Source organism: Prinia subflava, chromosome 10, assembly GCF_021018805.1.
Source record: "Prinia subflava isolate CZ2003 ecotype Zambia chromosome 10, Cam_Psub_1.2, whole genome shotgun sequence".
In the NCBI taxonomy this organism is placed as follows: Eukaryota; Metazoa; Chordata; class Aves; order Passeriformes; family Cisticolidae; genus Prinia; species Prinia subflava.
The window spans coordinates 21,530,445-21,549,472 of NC_086256.1; positions in this window are offsets into that span (position 1 = coordinate 21,530,445).

The following is a 19,028-nucleotide window of genomic DNA, read 5'->3' on the forward strand; positions in this document are numbered from 1 at the left end:
TTTTATAAGGGCTCTCCTTTACAAAGACTTACCCAAATTAAAGATCTCAGCATTTTGAAAATTTCTCATTTGTAACTAAAACCTGAATAAAGGGGGGGGTGATTTTTAATGACAGCCTATGTTGTGTTACTCTTGCTGCTGAATTATATTTATTTTATTGCTATAATCTGTGTACTTTCCAGTGACCCATATGACATCTAGGTCTGCTGCAAGACACACAGCAATTCCAGATCCTATCAAACATGTAAATCTTCATTTTAACTCTGGAAACTGAGGTTCACATCTGAATGTTTCACGGAAATACGCACTTTCAACCATGGCTGCAGGCTAGTGCTCCCTTGTGTAAGTCATCCATTTTTAGAACTAACTGTGCAATTAGGCAGCTCAAGTCACGCAGAAGACCCATGGAATTTGTGCATGTTGCTCATACAGGGGGGGTTTATGGTTTTGGTTGTTGTTAAAGCACTTATTTGTTCATAAACAGATCTGAAAGGCAGATAAATAGCTGGGTTGAAATGATCAAGGATTGCAAGGGAGGCCATGTCAAAGGACATTTTCCTTGGGTGACTAAAAGTCAGCATGGTAAATAAAGCTAAATGACAGAAGGCTTTCATTAATCAGTAAATTGCAATATTTCTTTTGTTACTGCAGCATTTGGCAAACATTTCTCACACTAGGCAGTTAAAAAGGCAATAGCATTGTTGTCGGGAACTTTGGAAGCACTTAAGTTCAAAATGACAAATTAAAACAAAAACTAGAAATAAAATAATTATCTTTTGTTGCTTTTGACTTCTGGTCTCACAATCAGAAATCAGGGATGCAGTGCATCAAGGCTGCCTGGGGGTCACTAAGCTAAGTGATTTCAATTAACAATTGCATACGAGCAGCTTCTACAGCCAAATGAAAGAGGACATCAGAGCATTTGTTTATGAAATTGAAGGATTTAAACTGTTTAATAAATACTACAGTCTTAACAAGTCCTCTTTAATGACATTTGAAGGAACAAAGCTGTGCTGTAGCCCTGTATGGAGCCCTGACAATATTCAAACCAAATCATATTTTCAAATGGAATGAGGACTATTCTGAATATCAGTAAGAGGAGTAATCCTGTATTAATCCTGTGTTAACCTTTGTTAATTATTGATGCCAAGTATATTCTAAATATAAACAGAGAAACGAGTGCAGGAAAATAACTCTTTTTTTATACAACCTCTAACCTGAGCAGCTTTTGAAGTTCTGGCATGTCCTGCTTCCCTAAAAGGACCTTTGAAAGTCCTTGGCTTTGACAACTTTGTTTACAGAGCCCCTCATCCAGTAAGAAATTAATTCCAATTGGATGATACCTGAGAGTTTCTGAAATGTGTTCAAATTCCTGTAAATTATGGCAGTGTAATTTCAGATAACTTGGAAAATTGTTTAGGATAATTGCCCTCAAGAAGCCAGACATTTAACTGAGTCTCCAGAACAGGCTTTCTTTGTTGATTTTATATGGCAACCTAATGCTAGACTCAAATTTGATTATTCAGATAGTTTAATTTTACAAAATACTGATCACTGTGAGAGTACTTGGTGCTTACTTGTTTGAAAGTAAGGACAGTAATTAGAATGCAAAAATTTAGTTGCCTGTTTTTAACATATTGCACTTAAGCCTAAAATTAATGTCATATCTCTCCCAAGAATGAGATTTCTTGCATTTGTACTAATGTTTTCTCTTTCCTTCTGGCCTATAAAAATAAGAACAGTCACCACTCTTTGTAACTAGTACTTTAATCTATTTACTGGAAATTTAAAAATAAAAACCACACCCAAACGAGAAAAAGCATTAAAAATGTTATTTCCATCCTTCTTCTTACCTTGTTCCTACTAGCAAAACCATTCTGGATCAAAGCTTGGGTCAAGAGCTCTGCTTCATCCACCCCAGGTTATCTTTTTTACAAGCCAGCTCAACAAGGTGACATTCTTGGTGGTCCAGGCCACCAGAAATTCCCAGAACACATTACAATTTATGAAACAGTTGGAGGGAGCCTGATGGGGGAGTCAACCGTGTCCCTGAGCCCTGTCTGCTGAACTCTTTATTGACTGAGGTTGTCACATCAAACAGGTTTCCCCTCTGGAGCTCTTGCCTGGTTCAGGGAACACAAGAGGATGGGCAGGTTTGGCAGCAAACTGGCACAGCTTGAGCAATGCATGAGACTTATTCCACTTTTCTTCACAGCCCTGCAGCTCTTCTGCAGCAGCAGCTCTTTAGAGACTCTTGAAGGAGTTCAGTTTTCACTATCACATTTTCCCTGTCCTGCAATCCACAATACTTTATTTGCTTCCTACTCACACTGAGCACTCAGATTCCCTTACTCCAAAATTTTTAACCAATTACTCCCAATTTTTCCAGCAGGAGACTCCTGTGGATGTCTTTTCCCTGTCTAGTTGCTTCCTTCTTTTTTATTGGTTAACTGAAAGTCTGTACCTCAACGTGAGTTTTTTCCCTTCCATTTGTTTTTAGCCTGTGTAATTCCAACACAAGTCTAACAGGGAAATGTAAAACCAAACCCGAGCTGTTTTTAATACAGTGTTGAGAGGTGGGGTTGGCTGAAGTTCAATTTTGTGCTGAACAGCTCACTGTAGCTCAATAAAGACTTGTGTCTGTGTTTCTGTTTATATGGCTGGAGCAGAGCACAGAGTATGCTTTTTCATTTATAATCATACAGACACAAGACAAACACCTCTTAGCTTGTAGAAAGACAGGTCATAAAATGAACTTCCCAGGAGACTGGAACCTACATTATCAGTCCTTTTTCTACTGGAAGCAACCCAATCCAATGGAAGTGCTGTTCGTGGAAGTTTAGTTTGATGTCTTAGCAGAGTCTAGCTGACCTGGGGCATACTCAGCATCATGTTTACACAATACAGCTATTTTACACAGCAATCAGCCACATAACATGAAAAAGAAAAAAAAAAAAAAGAAAAAAAGATAAGCCATAAATCAGGGGCTCTACCTTACTCCACAGCAGTGTTTTCTACACATATGCCTGGGGAGGAAGGATGATTGGGAGTTACAAATTCAGGACAGCATCTATTTGAAAACCAGATTGTCATGCTTAATGCATAAGGCCCTGCACGTTGCTGTATTCAACAAACACAAAAGAACTTCCAAAGCACATGCCATGCCTGGTTTCAACACATAACACAGAGCAGTAAGAGTCATAGGTGATTATACTGTAGCCTCCTTTGCTACGGCCCAGTGTGACCTCAGGGTACCCTGCCCCATAAAAGCACCTGCCCTGCTCCCCCTCTGACTTGTGCCAGTCAGAGCCACTTGGAGCCAGCCCAGGTGCCACAGCCGGGCTGTGACCCCTGGCAGATGTTACACCTGCAGCTGGAGTGGCCATAGCAGCAAGGACAAATACACATTTGAGTCTGTGGATGCATACATACACACACGTATTCCATATATTACTTATTAACATATATTTAAAGCACTGTAAGATATGGATTAAAACATTTTTTTATTAATAGGCATTTGCTTAAAATCCTGCTTAAATTTTGGGCAGAAACACTGAGAAATGGAGCAACACAGCAAAATGGTTTTGCTGATTATACTTTAGGACGGCCTCCCAAAGACATGCTGGGCTGGCAGGAGAAACCCTGCCACACCCACAGAGGATTACCCGGGTCATGCCAGGGAACAAGCCCACTCAACACTTCTCAGTTTGTCTTTGGAGCAGGTTGTGCAGCTCAGCCCTCTCTGCTCTCATCCATGTTAAACACAGACTCCACTAAGAATTCCTGACACATGCATATCTGTCCTGAAACTACCCACAACAGGGATTAAAGAGATGTACAATTTAACCTCAATTCATAATCCTGCTTAAATCAGGAGCAAAATAAATCACTAAGAGCAATGACAGCACTGTTCTCAGTGCTCTGTCTGTGACCAGGCAATCCCTTTGGAAGTACAGGAAAGGCTTTTGCATCCACTAAAGGAGCATATTTGAGTGTCCACAGAGTCCTGTGTGCTTTCCATGGATCCAGGATGCAAACCATGGTATGGACAGCTATCACAGATGCACTGAGTTGACTTTCTCAAAGAAATAAATAACTTACTGCACCAAGCTGACTGTATCCCAGATATATTCCATATGCAGCAGGTCTCTCTGGAGACACCCTCAATGGCATCAGCAACTGTTGCTTACTCCCAGAGCCTACCCCTCTTTCTGCTTTTTCATTACCAATGTTAGCAGTTGTTTATTAGCAACTGATCCCCTGACTCTGGGTGCCAGCTGCGTCAGGAGGCTCTACAATCAGGATGCTCCATTTACTGGGAAAATTTACAAATTGAGTGTGGCAGTCATTTTACAGCTGAGATCATTGAAAAGCTGAACTGCAGGAATTCCATCCTTCTGGGAACATCTTAACACTTGCAGTTTACTGGGCACTTGTGGTCAGTTCATGTCCTTATTCAGGTCAGAGCAGACTAAGCATAGGATTTTTTTTTTTAACAGTGAATTCCTTCTATTCTTTTAGTGAGCAGATGGGATTTCTGTAGCATTCATCCAGGCCAATACTAAGCCACGAAGTTATTCCAGTAACAGTGTTTATGGCTTAACAAAATGAGGACCGTCCTGTTGTGCCCCTCTTGCCACTGTGTACCACTTTCCACCACGCTGAAATGAGTTCACACTCAGACTCAGTCCTTATAGGTGCCCCCTCTTTGCTTTTATATTAAAGTGCATCATCTCTTTGGGAGAGATAACTGGAATACTCTTCCCTGCCAGAAATATATGGCTCTGAAAAAAAAAAAAAAAAGATTTTATGGAAAGCCTAATCCCATTACAAGGTCTGATGCAGCTGCAGGAGAGATAAACTGGACAGCCATTTTAAAAAATTAGCTTGGTTATAATAGCCCAAGCTAATCTATTTCTTACTCACTGTATTTTCTAATTCCTTTCCTAACACATTGCCTACAGAATTTCATGGCAAATTATTATTTTTCAAGCAACATTATATGTTAGCAATAACCAGGATGCTCAGATCTGCACTTTCAGAACATTTGAAGGCACGTTCAGAGATGAGGTTTTGCACCAAGCGTGCGTGTTGGGGTACAAAGTTTATATTGATCAGATTTATTCATAAAAATAGTTTCTCAGATATTTGATAGAAGAGCTGATTTCTATCGTTTTTAGAAATTATTAATAAAAAAACCAAACACAAACTCACAAAATCTCTCTCTTTCCCTCTCATGCACACTCAGCAGGGCTGGCAGCAGGCTGACCCAGCCGTGCTCTATTTTCACACGGAGGGACAGCGAATGGAAAGGAGCATTAGCATCACTTCATGCTGGCTGTGATCACACAGCTGCCACTGCTCTGGCCTGCCGGGAGCAGAGAGGCTCCTCCTGTGGCACAGCGAGTGCAGAAAGGCTTTTCCAGGACAGCCGAGAGCGGGCTGGGGCAGCTGTGAGGATGATGTTGGGAGCTCTGGGTGCCTCTGCTGGGGGTGAAGCACAGCTCTGGCTTCTTCTGCCTTTGCTGCACACAGATCAGGGGAAAGGCCACAGAGCAAGGAGTTACTTTTTCAGTGTCTTCTGTAAAAGCAGGGAAAAACTTATTTTCCTCTTTAATTCCACAGTACCTTATTTTGCATTTATAAAACATTTGTAGGAAAAGGTCGCCAGAAAATGCAACTCCTTCTTCTGCCCAAAAACAGGAGTATTTCTTTTTCCTCAGGAAATTTTTGGTTAATTTTGATCTAGCCTTTTAATATTTCATTTCCAAGCAGAAACTGAGCAAAAGTCACCATTAAAAGAAAATTCCCATCTAAACAAAAATTAATTACTACTTTTACCAGACAAAACTGGTTTTGATTTAAACTCCAACTTCTGTTGGCACAAGTCTCAGGCAAGACACTCCAGACAGCTTGAAATTTGAAGATAATTTGAGAATTATAAACGTGACCACCTACCACATCTGTAAAAGCTACTTATTTAAAACTTTTAAAATGTGAATATCCATTCATGCAAGTAAATGCCCATGGGTCAGACTTCTTTTGATCTGACATAACGCTGACAACAGCTTCTTAACCAAGAAATCTTGGGCTCTCAGGAGTCCCACAGGGAATGCAGAGGGAGCACTTTGTGTAGGGAGGCTGGGGTCAGCCTTGCCATGCAAAGGTTTCAGCAGCTCCACTGAGCAGCGTGGACATACCACGAACAGCCTGGAATAACAGAGCCCACTGCCTTGGCTCTGGGGCTTTCCTCATCTCCAAGCTCAGCTTTTCCTTTTAAGCAGTCTGCATATCAAGGGTTAGCAGATCAATCCTCTGTAAGTATCACTACTACCGTGCAATTTTCAGTGCTATACTTTAAATCAGAATACGTCTTTTCACCCAGATGTAGAACATAACTTAATGAAAACCTAGGGTCTTCCATTCTAGCAGACGCATTTTAGTCTCCAAAAATCATAGAAAATAATTGCCAATGTCCACCTCAGTGCAGATATATTTCACTGTAATCCACCCCGATGCCTTTAATTTCTTTCCCTTCTTTGTTCTGCCCTAGTGCCATTTAACTGTCTCCCTCTTTACAGATATCCACGCTGCTTTTATATTCGCTTCATCTTATAAAGTGTGCTTCACCAACAGGCTAAGTAAACATTTACAGTGATATATAACACTTACTGACAACGTCAAGCCAAATAGACTGTGATCCAAGAACAGGCTTGATTTCCCTCAGTCTCCTCTCCTCAGGCAAAAGCTTGAGTGAATAGATGAACCCTGTTCTGCACCTTGAAGGTCAAAAGAATAGCTCTGACAAACCAACAGGGAAACAAATTCTGGGGCTGACAGATTTCCTCCAAGAGCCGTCTGCCTCCAGCATCCCAATAACCGAACTTAAAGATTGCTAAGAGAATAATCCATTTATTAGGTGCTACCACAGCACAGAACAAGAAAAAATCACTGACCCCCAGACAGTCGGCATGCAAACCACAGCCCCATGGCCTCTAACCAGCATTTCAAATTAGGCTACTTGCAGGCTTGGCATTTGAGAGCAGCTTCTTGGTGTAACTGGGTTTTCACACAATTGTACAGGCTTGCCTGCTCTGTCCATTATGATTTTGTAACTCCTTCAACAATTCCAAGATATTTAAATATCACCTTGAATTAGCACGATGCAATAAACATCCTCCGTGTACTATCAAGCAGCTTCCCATTATACTTTGCCTTAACAATCACTTTTAATTCTTGTTAGATTCTTCCTTCCTTCAAAAAAGCACCACACTCTCTCTCAGCACTTCTCACCTGACTCTTTCTGGTTGACTTCACACAACTAAGGCTATTTCTGCACTGGGCTCCACAGGCTGTCCTGAGAGGCTCTCCAGGGGAAGCTGCCTCTCCTGCTGTGCCCAGCCCACAGGGGCAGAGGGACTGACCCCATGGAACAGCCCCGTGCTGCTCCCTGGCTCTGGGGGCATGGGGACACACCTGGAGTGTGTCACACATCCCCTGGCTCTGGGGGCACAGGGACACACCTGGAGTGTGTCACACATCTCCTGGCTCTGGGGGCACAGGGACACACCTGGAGTGTGTCACACAGCCCCTGGCTCTGGGGGCTCAGGGATACACCTGGAGTGTGTCACACAGCCCCTGGCTGTGGGGGCACAGGGACAAACCTGGAGTGTGTCACACAGCCCCTGGCTCCAGGGGCACAGGGACACACCTGGAGTGTGTCACACAGCCCCTGGCAGTGGGGGCACAGGGACACAACTGGAGTGTGTCACACATCCCCTGGCTCTGGGGACACAGGGACACACCTGGAGAGTGTCACACATCCCCTGGCTCTGGGGGCTCAGGGACACACCTGGAGAGTGTCACAAATCCCCTGGCAGCAGGGACAGCCAGGTCACACACGGAGCCCCTGCTGTGGCCACCCTCCTCCCAGACACTGCGAGCTCAGGCTGCCTTCTGCCAGCAGAGGTACTAAAGTGAGAGTGTGAGGAAGAAAAGCTGATGTAATGCCTTCCAGGAAAGTGATGAAAGGAAGAGGAAATAAATATTTGCCTTTTTGTCCTCTTTTTTGTCTCAGAGTTGCTCATTTATATTATTAATACTGTTATCTAAAACTGTTTAAGAGACAGTGCATCTGCACTCAGTGGATTTTAGAGGTAAGGGATTTGGGGGTTTTTTGGAAAAGCTAACTAAGAAACACTTAAAAATCTTTCAGAAAGATAACACCCTATTTCCCCATCTCTCTCTTCATTTGCATGCCACAATCTTAACATCTTATGTCATAGTGGCTTGGTTTTTGGGTTTGTGTTTGTTTATTTTTTTGTTAATGAGGTAAAATAATATAGTCCTGTCCAGAGAATTCGTTGTTTCAAGTGTTGTCATATTTTCATTTACTGCTTAAAACAATGAGGACTAAATCTGAGTCTTTTCTGTAGTATAAATAAACCTGTATGTCTCTTATGCAACTCATACCTAGTCTTTTATTTACTTAATTTAGTTTATTTCTAAGCCCTCCATTTTCATGATTTTCCCTAAGGTAGTAGTAGATGAGCAATAATTTTATTACAAAAGATGTTACCCATACTTCTATAAATTATTTCCACATTGCCAGCAAGCCAGCATGGAATGAGAGTAGAGATGTCTGCTGTAAATTTAATGTAGCTGATTATTTTCAAGCAGATGGACAGAACAACAAAAGCTGCATCAAGCATCCATCTAACCTGTCTGTTCTGAGTATTGCATTTCTGCAGCTCAATTTTATTTAAATGTTAGGAAATTCTGCTGTTCTCAGAATGTGCCAGAATGCAAAGCACTGATCATTCCAGAACAACCATTAATCCAATCTGTGGTCAAGGAAAGAACATTGACTTTCAGCTAATAATCATTCTGGCATTACAGATAACATGTTTATAAAATGAGAGGGAACCATGTCCTTGTGTCTTGGTCAATGAATCCTGCAGTTTTATATTTATTATGGCCTTAAAAAAATCTATATTCAGACTCTTGTGAATCACCCTCCTAATTTTTCTTCTTTTTTCGCAATAAAAAAAAAAAGCTTTATCTCCTTCAGTGACTTCTGTATTTCTTTTCCAGAAAGTCTATGAGAAAAAAATACCTCTTCAATGCACCTGGGACATCACATAAGTGATGCTATCCAAATAACTGACCCATTTCCTAATGGCTTTGCTTTTAATGATGTCAACCTCTTTTGTTGTTTTTTTTTTCTTTAAAAGATGAAAGCAAAACAAAACAAAAAGCCCACTAAAAAAAACCGTACCCAAAAAATTCCAACCCAACTTTAGTTAGGAAAACTTTCAAAGAGTTTTCCAGATAGTATCTGAAACATTTTGGGTTGCTTTGAAAGTCCAACTGCAAATTGCTTTTCAAGTTTTGGATTTTTTGACTGTCATAACAGACAGGCATTTTTTGCACGCTCCTCGCATATTTCAGGGTTAAGAGAAACTCAATTTGCACCATGAAAACAGTTCTGGGTTGATTGCATGGAGGTTTGAACGGCATTTCCTTCAGTTTCACCTCTGTAGGATGGATTTACTCCTTTCCAAACCCTGCTGGTAAGAGCAATACAAACTTGCCAGAACAGACTGGTGCAGCACATGCAAGAACACTACAGTAACACTTTGGTCAAGCCTGCACCCTAAAACTCTTAGGACAGCTACACAGCATGGGCTTTTTGCACAGTATTTACTGCACTTTTTACAATAATAATAATAATAATAAAATTGTTTTCAGGTCTCTCCATAGCAAAGATAAATGAAAACAAAATCTAAGTTCAGCCAAACTTGGGGTTTTTTTTAAGTTACTTTAAAAATGCCCTGCCTAGAACATAGCTAGTGTTCTGTCTTCATTTTTTATTTAAAAGTAGTATATAATGCAATCTGCTGGTATTATAAAGCCTACAATCAAAAACTACTTCCAGTGGTCTGAAAATTTCTGTGACATCTTTTCCCAAGCTTTAAAAATAAAAAAAAAATTTAAAAAAATTAAAAAAAAAAAGAAAAAAGGAAAAAATAAGGGGTGGGGGGAAGAATTTTGCTATCTTATTGTTCTGTTTATTTGTTGAAGACAGTAAAGGCTTTCTAAAATTAAAGAGAATTAATATGGTGGTGTGTTCACTGCAGCAACCCAACTCCTGAAGCCTGTGCACCTTCCTGAGTTATGCTGCAAACAGCTGTAAGCTGTGCGAAGATGGCCTGTTCTACTGGGGATTGTATTCATGCAAAGATGACCTGCTGCTATACTGGGGATTGCATTCATGCAAAGATGACCTGCTGCTATACTGGGGATTGCAAACATGCAAAGATGACCTGCTGCTCTACTGGGGATTGCAGACATGCAAAGATGACCTGCTGCTCTACTGGGGATTGTATTCATGCAAAGATGACCTGCTGCTCTACTGGGGATTGCATTCATGCAAAGATGACCTGCTGCTATACTGGGGATTGCATTCATGCAAAGATGACCTGCTGCTATACTGGGGATTGCAGACATGCAAAGATGACCTGCTGCTCTACTGGGGATTGTATTCATGCAAAGATGACCTGCTGCTATACTGGGGATTGCATTCATGCAAAGATGACCTGCTGCTCTACTGGGGATTGCACACACCAAAGCTAACCTGCTGTTCCACTGGGGATGGTTGTTGCTCAGAGGCAGCAACACGCTGCAACCCCGCCAGTCCTCAGCTGCTTCAGCCAACCCCCTGCACTGCTTTGCTGCCCTGGGAAGGGGGAGGTTCCTGCAGCGTTACTGCACAGATCTCCTTGCACTGCAGCCTCCTCCACATGTGCAGAGGACTGCAGGGAAATGCTGACCCTGACTGCTGGCTGGGCTGACACAGGGCTGGAGGAAACCCAGCAGCAGCACGCTGTCCCTCAAAGGGCTTCACGTAACTGTTGGAATATGGGTGCTTGAAACCTGACTGGAGGGGGAACACAACCCTCGGTGTTTCTTTTCTTCTCCACGGCTGTTTTCAGACAGCTTCACACATAACCCGAGCTGGGGGCTCAGCCCTTCCCGCCCGTCAGGAAGGATCAGCGTCACCGCCGCGCCTGGGAGGGCACCGGGCCCTGCCCGCCCTCCTGCCGCCCTCACCGGCCCTGCCCTCCCTGGCCCTTCCCAGGGAGGACATGTTACCCCTCCTCACAGCTTCACCTGCCCTGTCCTCCCTGTCCTTCCCAGGGACATGTTCCTCCCTCCTCACAGCCTTACCTGCCCTGCCTTGCGCTCCCTGTCCCTTCCCTCTCTGTCCCTGTCCTCCCTGTCCCTTCCCAGGGACATTTTCCCCCCTCCTCACGGCCTCACCTGCCCTGTCCTTCCCAGGGATATATTTCTCCCTCCTCACAGCCTCATCTGCCCTTCCTTCCCTGTCCTTTCCCAGGGACATGTTCCTCCCTCCTCACAGCCTCACCTGCCCTTCCCTCGTTGTCCCTTCCCAGTGTTGCTCCCTCCTGGCCTGTCTTCACCCTGATGGTGCAAACAACACTTGACAAATTCAGCGATGGGCCCGGAGTGCCCGTTGGGTTTTGGTGAGAGTTTTCTGGTACTGCTGCTTGAACGCTACTGAGGCAGCCATGCGGCCCTCCACTTCTGCAATATGTGGTGGAAAAGAGATCCAGCATGCTCTGTTTTGGCTAAAAATATCCTATAAATGTGTACAGTTGTTCAAGCATTAGGACTCAGAAGAAAACAAAATCATAGACACTGAGATTAAAAAAAAAAAAGTCAGAAGTATATCATAGCATTCATAATTTTTGGTCTCCAAAGCCAAGCCTCCCGCACTTTATGGAAATACTCTCTAGTTAATTTATTTAATTATCTTACCTAGATTTAATTTCTAACCCAACCAAATTACTGAAAAAATACAGTTCAGGGACTGAACGTTTTTCAGTCAGCTTTTTGAGTTGAACACTTTAAGTATTTCAAAATGAAGTACATTGAGGAAAGACTTTAGTTTTACATTATCATAACTCTGTCACAGGTTAGGAGGCTTTGCAGGTCAGTTTCCCAATGTAAGATAAAGACATATTCAGCTTATTTTCGTACTCTTTTTCATTTTCCTTTCATTTTAGACCATGCAAAAAAGGAGACCCCCATCATGTATCAAGTAAAAATGTGTACCTCTGGGTACATGTTCAAAACAATCATCACTCAGAATTTGAGTTTAGGGGAAAGCATACCTGAAAAAACGAAAGAAGATAACATTATTTTAAAAGTCAAAACGAGATGTCAAAATTTGACCTATGTGGTATAAACACAAGCCATTTGTGCTGAAGATTTCAAAGAGGTACAATTGTGATTAATTTTTATGAAATCTGCAGTGCAATAATGTCATTGACATAGAACATGGAAACTTTTAAATGTTAGTTCCTATATTTAGACAAGCTGTAGCCTACCAGGGGGTTGCCACAAGTACGTTCAAAAATATATATAGTTTGCCCTGTTATCACTTTTTAATTGCAGCACTTCTGTCATTTTAAAGCTACTATGAGTAACTGAACACATATTAAAATTGTCCTCAGTTTATTACAAAGAAAATAAAGATAGGTGAAGGTCAGTTTCCTAATGTTGTATATAATTTTAAACTGTTCAGTAAAGTAAGAATCTGCAAGAACAACTACTCATCTCCTTGAGTCATTTGTCCTTTTACATTGCTTCTCCTGTTGTATAAAAAATGCATAAAGTTTCTTTCTACCAAGAATGGCAGTAATTTTAGTGGTCCTTAGGGATCCCTGAGGCCAGTGGAAGGTGTAAAGTCCTTTTCCCTTCCCACAGACTCTGGGGCACAGCCTCTACGGGTTCACACGCAGCTGGAAGCTGTCTTGGCAATATTACACTCGATTTTGCACCTCAGGCTCAGGCTGGGGTGCAGCCCCTGGTGTTTGGGGCCAGGAGGAGGAGTGGAGCCTCTCCTGTGGCTCCCACACACGAGTTCCCCATCCCGGAGGGGGTGCCTGTGCCCCCAGCCTGCCCTGCTGCTCACATCCCAGCAGCAGGGAAAGTGCTGCCCTCCACCTCAGCTCCTTTTCCTTCCAAAGCTCGTGCAGCACCCAAAGAAATGCAGCTCCAGGTTTTAGCAATATGGCAAATATGAGTCCAAACAGAAGTATGGTTCAGGAAAAAAAGACTAGTTATTTTAAATGGCCACTTGATTAAACAAGAAAGAGGCTAAGAAAAATATGTCAAAGTAATAGTAATTCACAGCTCCTGAGTGTTTAAAATTGCAATAAATCAGAGACAGATATTTTGACACAAGAAACCAGAACTACTATAACATGGGTAAAATTTCTCTATCCATGAGACAACATGTATTCACTCATTTTGTTAAATATTACTCATTCCACACAAGCTCACAATTTAAACTTATGTCACGCCACCAAAAAAACCCAACAAAATCCACAATCAAATTAAAAAAAAATAACCAAAACCCAAACAACCAAATCAGACAATCTCCACTGAGAAGAGCTTTACCTTTTTTGACCTGGTAAAGTAGAAGTAGTGAGAATGAACTGAACTTGGAAAGCAAGAGAATTGACTTTAATCTGTGGCTTTTCCAGGGCCAAGAAAGGCAGAGGCAAAATACTCAGGGTTACAGATGACAAGTGACTGTGAAAAGGAATCTTCAGCATCTGAAATGATGGAAATAGCTTGGAAATAGGATGATCTATTTACCTTCAGAATATTTTGGTGAAATAGGGCAGCCAGAGAAGAGAGAGAAACAAAATTACTGACAGATGTGACACAAATCAACCCTGGTAAAACACAAAGTGAAGCCCACAGCCTAGATTATGTTACTGACTGGTACAAAGCCATCTTTTCAAAGCCAATTATGCCACCAGTTAAATACACCATAATGAGAAAGAGATCAGCAGCTTTGGAGGTTACTTGTCTCTGTTTTTTTATTGCACCAAACATCTCCTTAGCATGCAGGACAGTTTGTGACTGGCAGGAAAAGTTACTCACTCTGGTGAACAGCTGAGGTTACAGTGCACATCTTCACACCAGGACAAGGATGTACAGCTTGGGTAACACAATCTCAGGAATAAAACACCGAGTGGGAAATAAATTCTTTCCAGCAGACATAAGCAGGCTGTATTCTTTTTCATGAAATTGGGAGTTAAGATGGTTGCCTAAAATACTTTACAACACCATCTGATCAACAGGTTTTGCCTAATGCTGACAACAAACTGAATGGTCTCTCTTATCTCTCTGTAAGGCTCAAGGCAGCCAGGAAGCTAATTGAAAAATACTTTTGTCTTACCAGTCCTTAAAAATAAAAGGGAAAAATTTTATAACCTATCCTATCTTCCTAAACCCTTAATTAAAAAAAAAAAAAAAAAAGGTCCAGGCAGAAGGAATGTACTATATCTATCTGAAAATACAGATTTCAAAAAAAAAAAAAAATCACTGTCACAAAGGAAGTTTATAATCTAGCATATAAATATACAAAGCAAGTCAAAAAGCCTGAGCAGACAACTGTGCATACTGCCAGCAGAACATCTCAGCATACCATACATACATCTTCAGTATCTTCAGGACTCATATGACAAAGTCACTGTAGCCAAATGAAAAAGAACAAATGTATAATTCATGAGGAATAGCTTTTTAACACACCAGAGCTTTTGGCTGTCTAAAAATAGTTTTTCAGACAGCCACAAGCTCTGGTGTGTTAACGTGTGTTAAAGTGTTATAGTGAAACATAAAAAGCAGTATTATTGTCTCTAAGACTACAACCATATTTTATTTTCCTAATATTGTCCTCAGTAAAACCTATGGTTTGGAGCTCATTCCTATCTTCTGTAGACCTTTTTCTCCTGTTGATTTATGTATCTTTACTGGAAGGCTTTAGAAAGGAGTGTGTTTACCAGTAACATTCCTTTGAGCTATATTTTTTTTTTTATTATGGCACATATTTGACACACAAATTTTGTGTCACAATATGATCACAAATGCAGGAAAATATATCCCCCACAGACAAATATTTCTCCTATGATAGACCCTGTATGTAAGATAAGGCAATAGCTGAAAATTAATGCAACATAAAGACTGTCCAGCCTGACCTTCAGCTGTCCTTTGGATACACTTTCAGACTTCCATCACCTTTTATTTTATTCTCCATTCAATGTAAACATCTGGTATATAAGTGAATTGCAATGTTACTACAAGAAATAATCAATTTTTTTAAGTTTGTGAAAGAATTAGAGGACATAAGTGCTAAATGACTGGACAAATCTGGACAACAGGAGCAAATACCAGCAAGGAAAGACACAGGCACACTCGAGTCAAATAAAAATGCAGTACTTGCAAGATCAATTATAGATGATCTCACTTTTTTTTTTTTTTAACATAGCTGGCAGGTAGCTTTGAAAATGAAAATAGATGTCATCTGGCTGACAAGAAAGCAACTCTTATAGAAGATTAGACACAAGTACCCCGTTAAAGTTAAATACTAGAGACTTACACCCTCATGTTAATACACATACTCCAAACCTGCTGCAGCCCAATGGACACACAGTAGCTCAACCCCAGAACTGTCAGGCTGTATTATTTTCAATACAGTAATTATTTCAGTGACCTACTTTTCCTGTGACCAGCTTCCTACTCTAGGCAAGAATCAAAGCATAAAGCAGGAAAGTTTTATTAATATTATCAAAGATCCCCTCTCTGGTTTAGACTCTACATTTGAGTCAACAGGAAAGAAACTTGATGTGGACGTTGTTGGTGAAATTCTATTGCACACCAAAACACAGAGGTTACAGAGGCAGTGGTTTCTCCTATAAGAAAGGTGTTTTTATGTTGATTCTTCCTGTATTTTTTTCCAGGATGTGGAGCAGTGGACATACTTTTGCCAGCTGAGGACCCACAACATGAGAAAAATTGTGTGACTTAATCCATCTTATTACTTTCATTTTAAAATCTACCTTCAGTTGCAGAAGGGCAAATAAAAGTGGTCTCAGCCTTCAAATATCCTGCATTTATTAACATAGGTTTACATTTCACTATTACCCTAGTTTCTTCCTCACTTCAGGGAAAAAAAAATCCATTATTGGTGCCAGTAAGAGGCAGATTGTCTTCTAATTTGACAGGACCTCTTGAAATAAAAATATATTTTGGCAAAAGAAGGGATATGGTTTGGAAAGGCTCTATCCTTCTGTATCATCAGGTGAGATCCTGTCCTGGAGGATCAGTCTCCTTCCAGCAGCTGGTGAGCACCATAGGAGCAGCTGCAATAGTCAAACCTTCATCACTTTTCAGGTTGTGAAAACTAAGGACCCAACTCGTCCCTAAATGAATCTTTTGCATGTATCAGCAATAGAAGTATTAGTTCATTATTTATCTTCCTATGTGGAGAGAAGCCACTTTCCCAGCTGCCCGGAATCGTTTCACCATCAAAACTGTCACTGCTTTTAAACTTGCTAAGGGCTACTTCCCTGAGCTCTATTGTCACTGACTCATCAAATCTGAAATGATGTCTCTGACCTTTGAATCAGTTGTCTTATTTCTCTTTTGACACCAATGACAACTAGAGGAAAAACGTAGACAAAACAGTCAGATAAAAACAGTGAAAGCAAGCTGACAACGCCAAATCCATCTAGGAAAGCATCAGTTCTTAAAGATGCTGAATGCTCTGTGTGAAATAAAGATGCTCTCAGCAGTTGCTGCTTCTTTGGGATTCAGTTGTTCAGCTCTAAATATTTTGACTAAAAAATTAAAAAGCAGAGGGATACCTGCAGCCTTCTCCAGTGACTTTCAGTGCACACTGAAGTGCCAAAGACCTTGCATAAGAGCCAGTTTTACATAAGGCTCAAATCTCGCATACGGTGAGGCCAAGGAAGGAAATCTTATGGAACACTGGGGAACAGCCAGTCCTTTTCTCCCACCACCATTGCATTCATTGCACCTAGCTAATTTTAACTCAAAAATTGTAACTCTCAAAAAAACCCAAAACTGTGAGGATGCTTCCCCAGGCAAAATAATTTGATGTGTCCATGTCCAATATATTTGCCCTTTTGGATCAGTTACAATGCAACAAAAAATATTCAAGTTGTATAATATAGCGCAATGTATAATTAACTGTGCACAAAGCCCAAAGTTTTAAACTTGAATACTATTAAATGCTAAGCTGGTAAATCCTTATTTGGGGTCATCAGGCCCGAGATGCTGTGCTGAACTTTAAACAGTCAAAATTCACCCAAGCTATTGATCTGTATGATGGATCTTTAGGAATTATGGTCCCCTCTATGAATCCCTTTGAGCTCCCCCAGGCAAATGGAAGACTTGACTTTCACACTAACCACGAAGAAAGGCAGCTCTTACATTTGTTCACAAATCAGTTCTGAATAACTCTTCCTCCAGTGTCTGTCTTTCTGATCTTTGGTCTCCTTGCAGTGTTTCCAAGATGAGGACATCAACCCGCCTTTTTTTTTTTTTTTTTTTTTTTTTTTTTTTTTTTTTTTTTTTTTTTCTGTTTTCACTGGCAGATATTATCAGAATACAGTAGCAAACATTTCAATATAAAATAAAATACAAAACTCAAGGGACAGCCCTACCCCAAACTGTCATTTACAATAACATATGAGTATGTAACAAATCTCAGCATGACAAAACCATTCTAACATACTGGTAAAAACTGAGTGCTGGAAAAATATGCACTTTGGTAACGTGAAATGCATGAAAGGCAAAAGGGAGAAATGCCAAAGGAGGAAAGAATTTCTTTCACTTCTTAAATAAATGACCTATTTCTAATTTGAAGCTCCCAAAGAACTACCATCATTACAGATTTTTTACAACAAAGTTCAAACTGCAGATTAATCTGATATTACTGCCTATATTAGAGAAATTTCCCTTAAAATAAGCAGATGTAGACATTGAGACATTGATGATTACTAAATGTCAAAAACTAATGCCAAGTTGTAAAACAATATATATGAAAAAAACTGTTACTGCACGGTGCTGCCTCAGAATATGTAATTCATGTACAGAGACAGAAAGGGATTAGTACTGAATGAAAGATTTGTACTCCAAGCTATATTGGGTACCAGTGCATTCATACAATGTGGGATAAAATCCTGAAAGATAATTACTTGCTCCAAACAGAATTTTTTCTCACTCCCTTTTCTAACCAGTCTCAAATTTGTCTTTTGAAGTTTTCTGTCTGTTCTTGATTTGGGAATTATTTTAATTTCTGTTCTTTGACTAAGGATGGTTTAAGATTCTCACTCACCTGCTTATAGGAATTAAATTATATTTCACTTTTTTTGTGCTGAAGTAAATCTGTACTTTTCTTTTAGTGAAGTAAATCTGTCTAGTTGTTTCTAACAGGAGCTTTAGGATAGGTTTTGATGGAAACAGCAATCTAATTATAACTCACATTTTCAATGTAATAAAGTACAGCAATCTAATTATAACTCACATTTTCAATGTAATAAAGTACATAACAATAATATTTTCTCCTCATACAGAATAAGAAAAGAGTGAGAGTAAGCATGGTCTCCCATTCAGTCTAAACCAGTCTATAGTTAAAAGAAAAAAGAAAATCATAAACGAAACTTGAATATTCATTTGACTTAATTCTCCTCCATTTAAAAGTTCTCTATATTCAAAACAATCATCCTGCATATGTGTTTTCTCTAAATTTAATACTAGTGACTTCAGAAAATGTCCATTAGGCTAACAACCACTGTGGAACTGTAACATCTCATGTTTCTGAACCACAGCAAAACCAAACAAAAAGCAGCCAGCACATGTTCTGTACTCCAAGGGGATGGTACAGATATTTGTGATGCTTTACTGAATGGAGTTTACTCCTGCATGACTTCAGATTTTTAAAATATATTTTTCAAAATGTTATAGCATATAATATGTGGTTCCTGTAAGCACCATGAATTCTTTTTTTGCCCCTTTTTTGACTTACCTGACTGTCAGGCTTTAAGTGCTGAGATCTCAGTTTGTCTGTTTAGTCACAACAAACCCATGTCCAAAGAAACAACAGATAACCATCTCAATAAAAA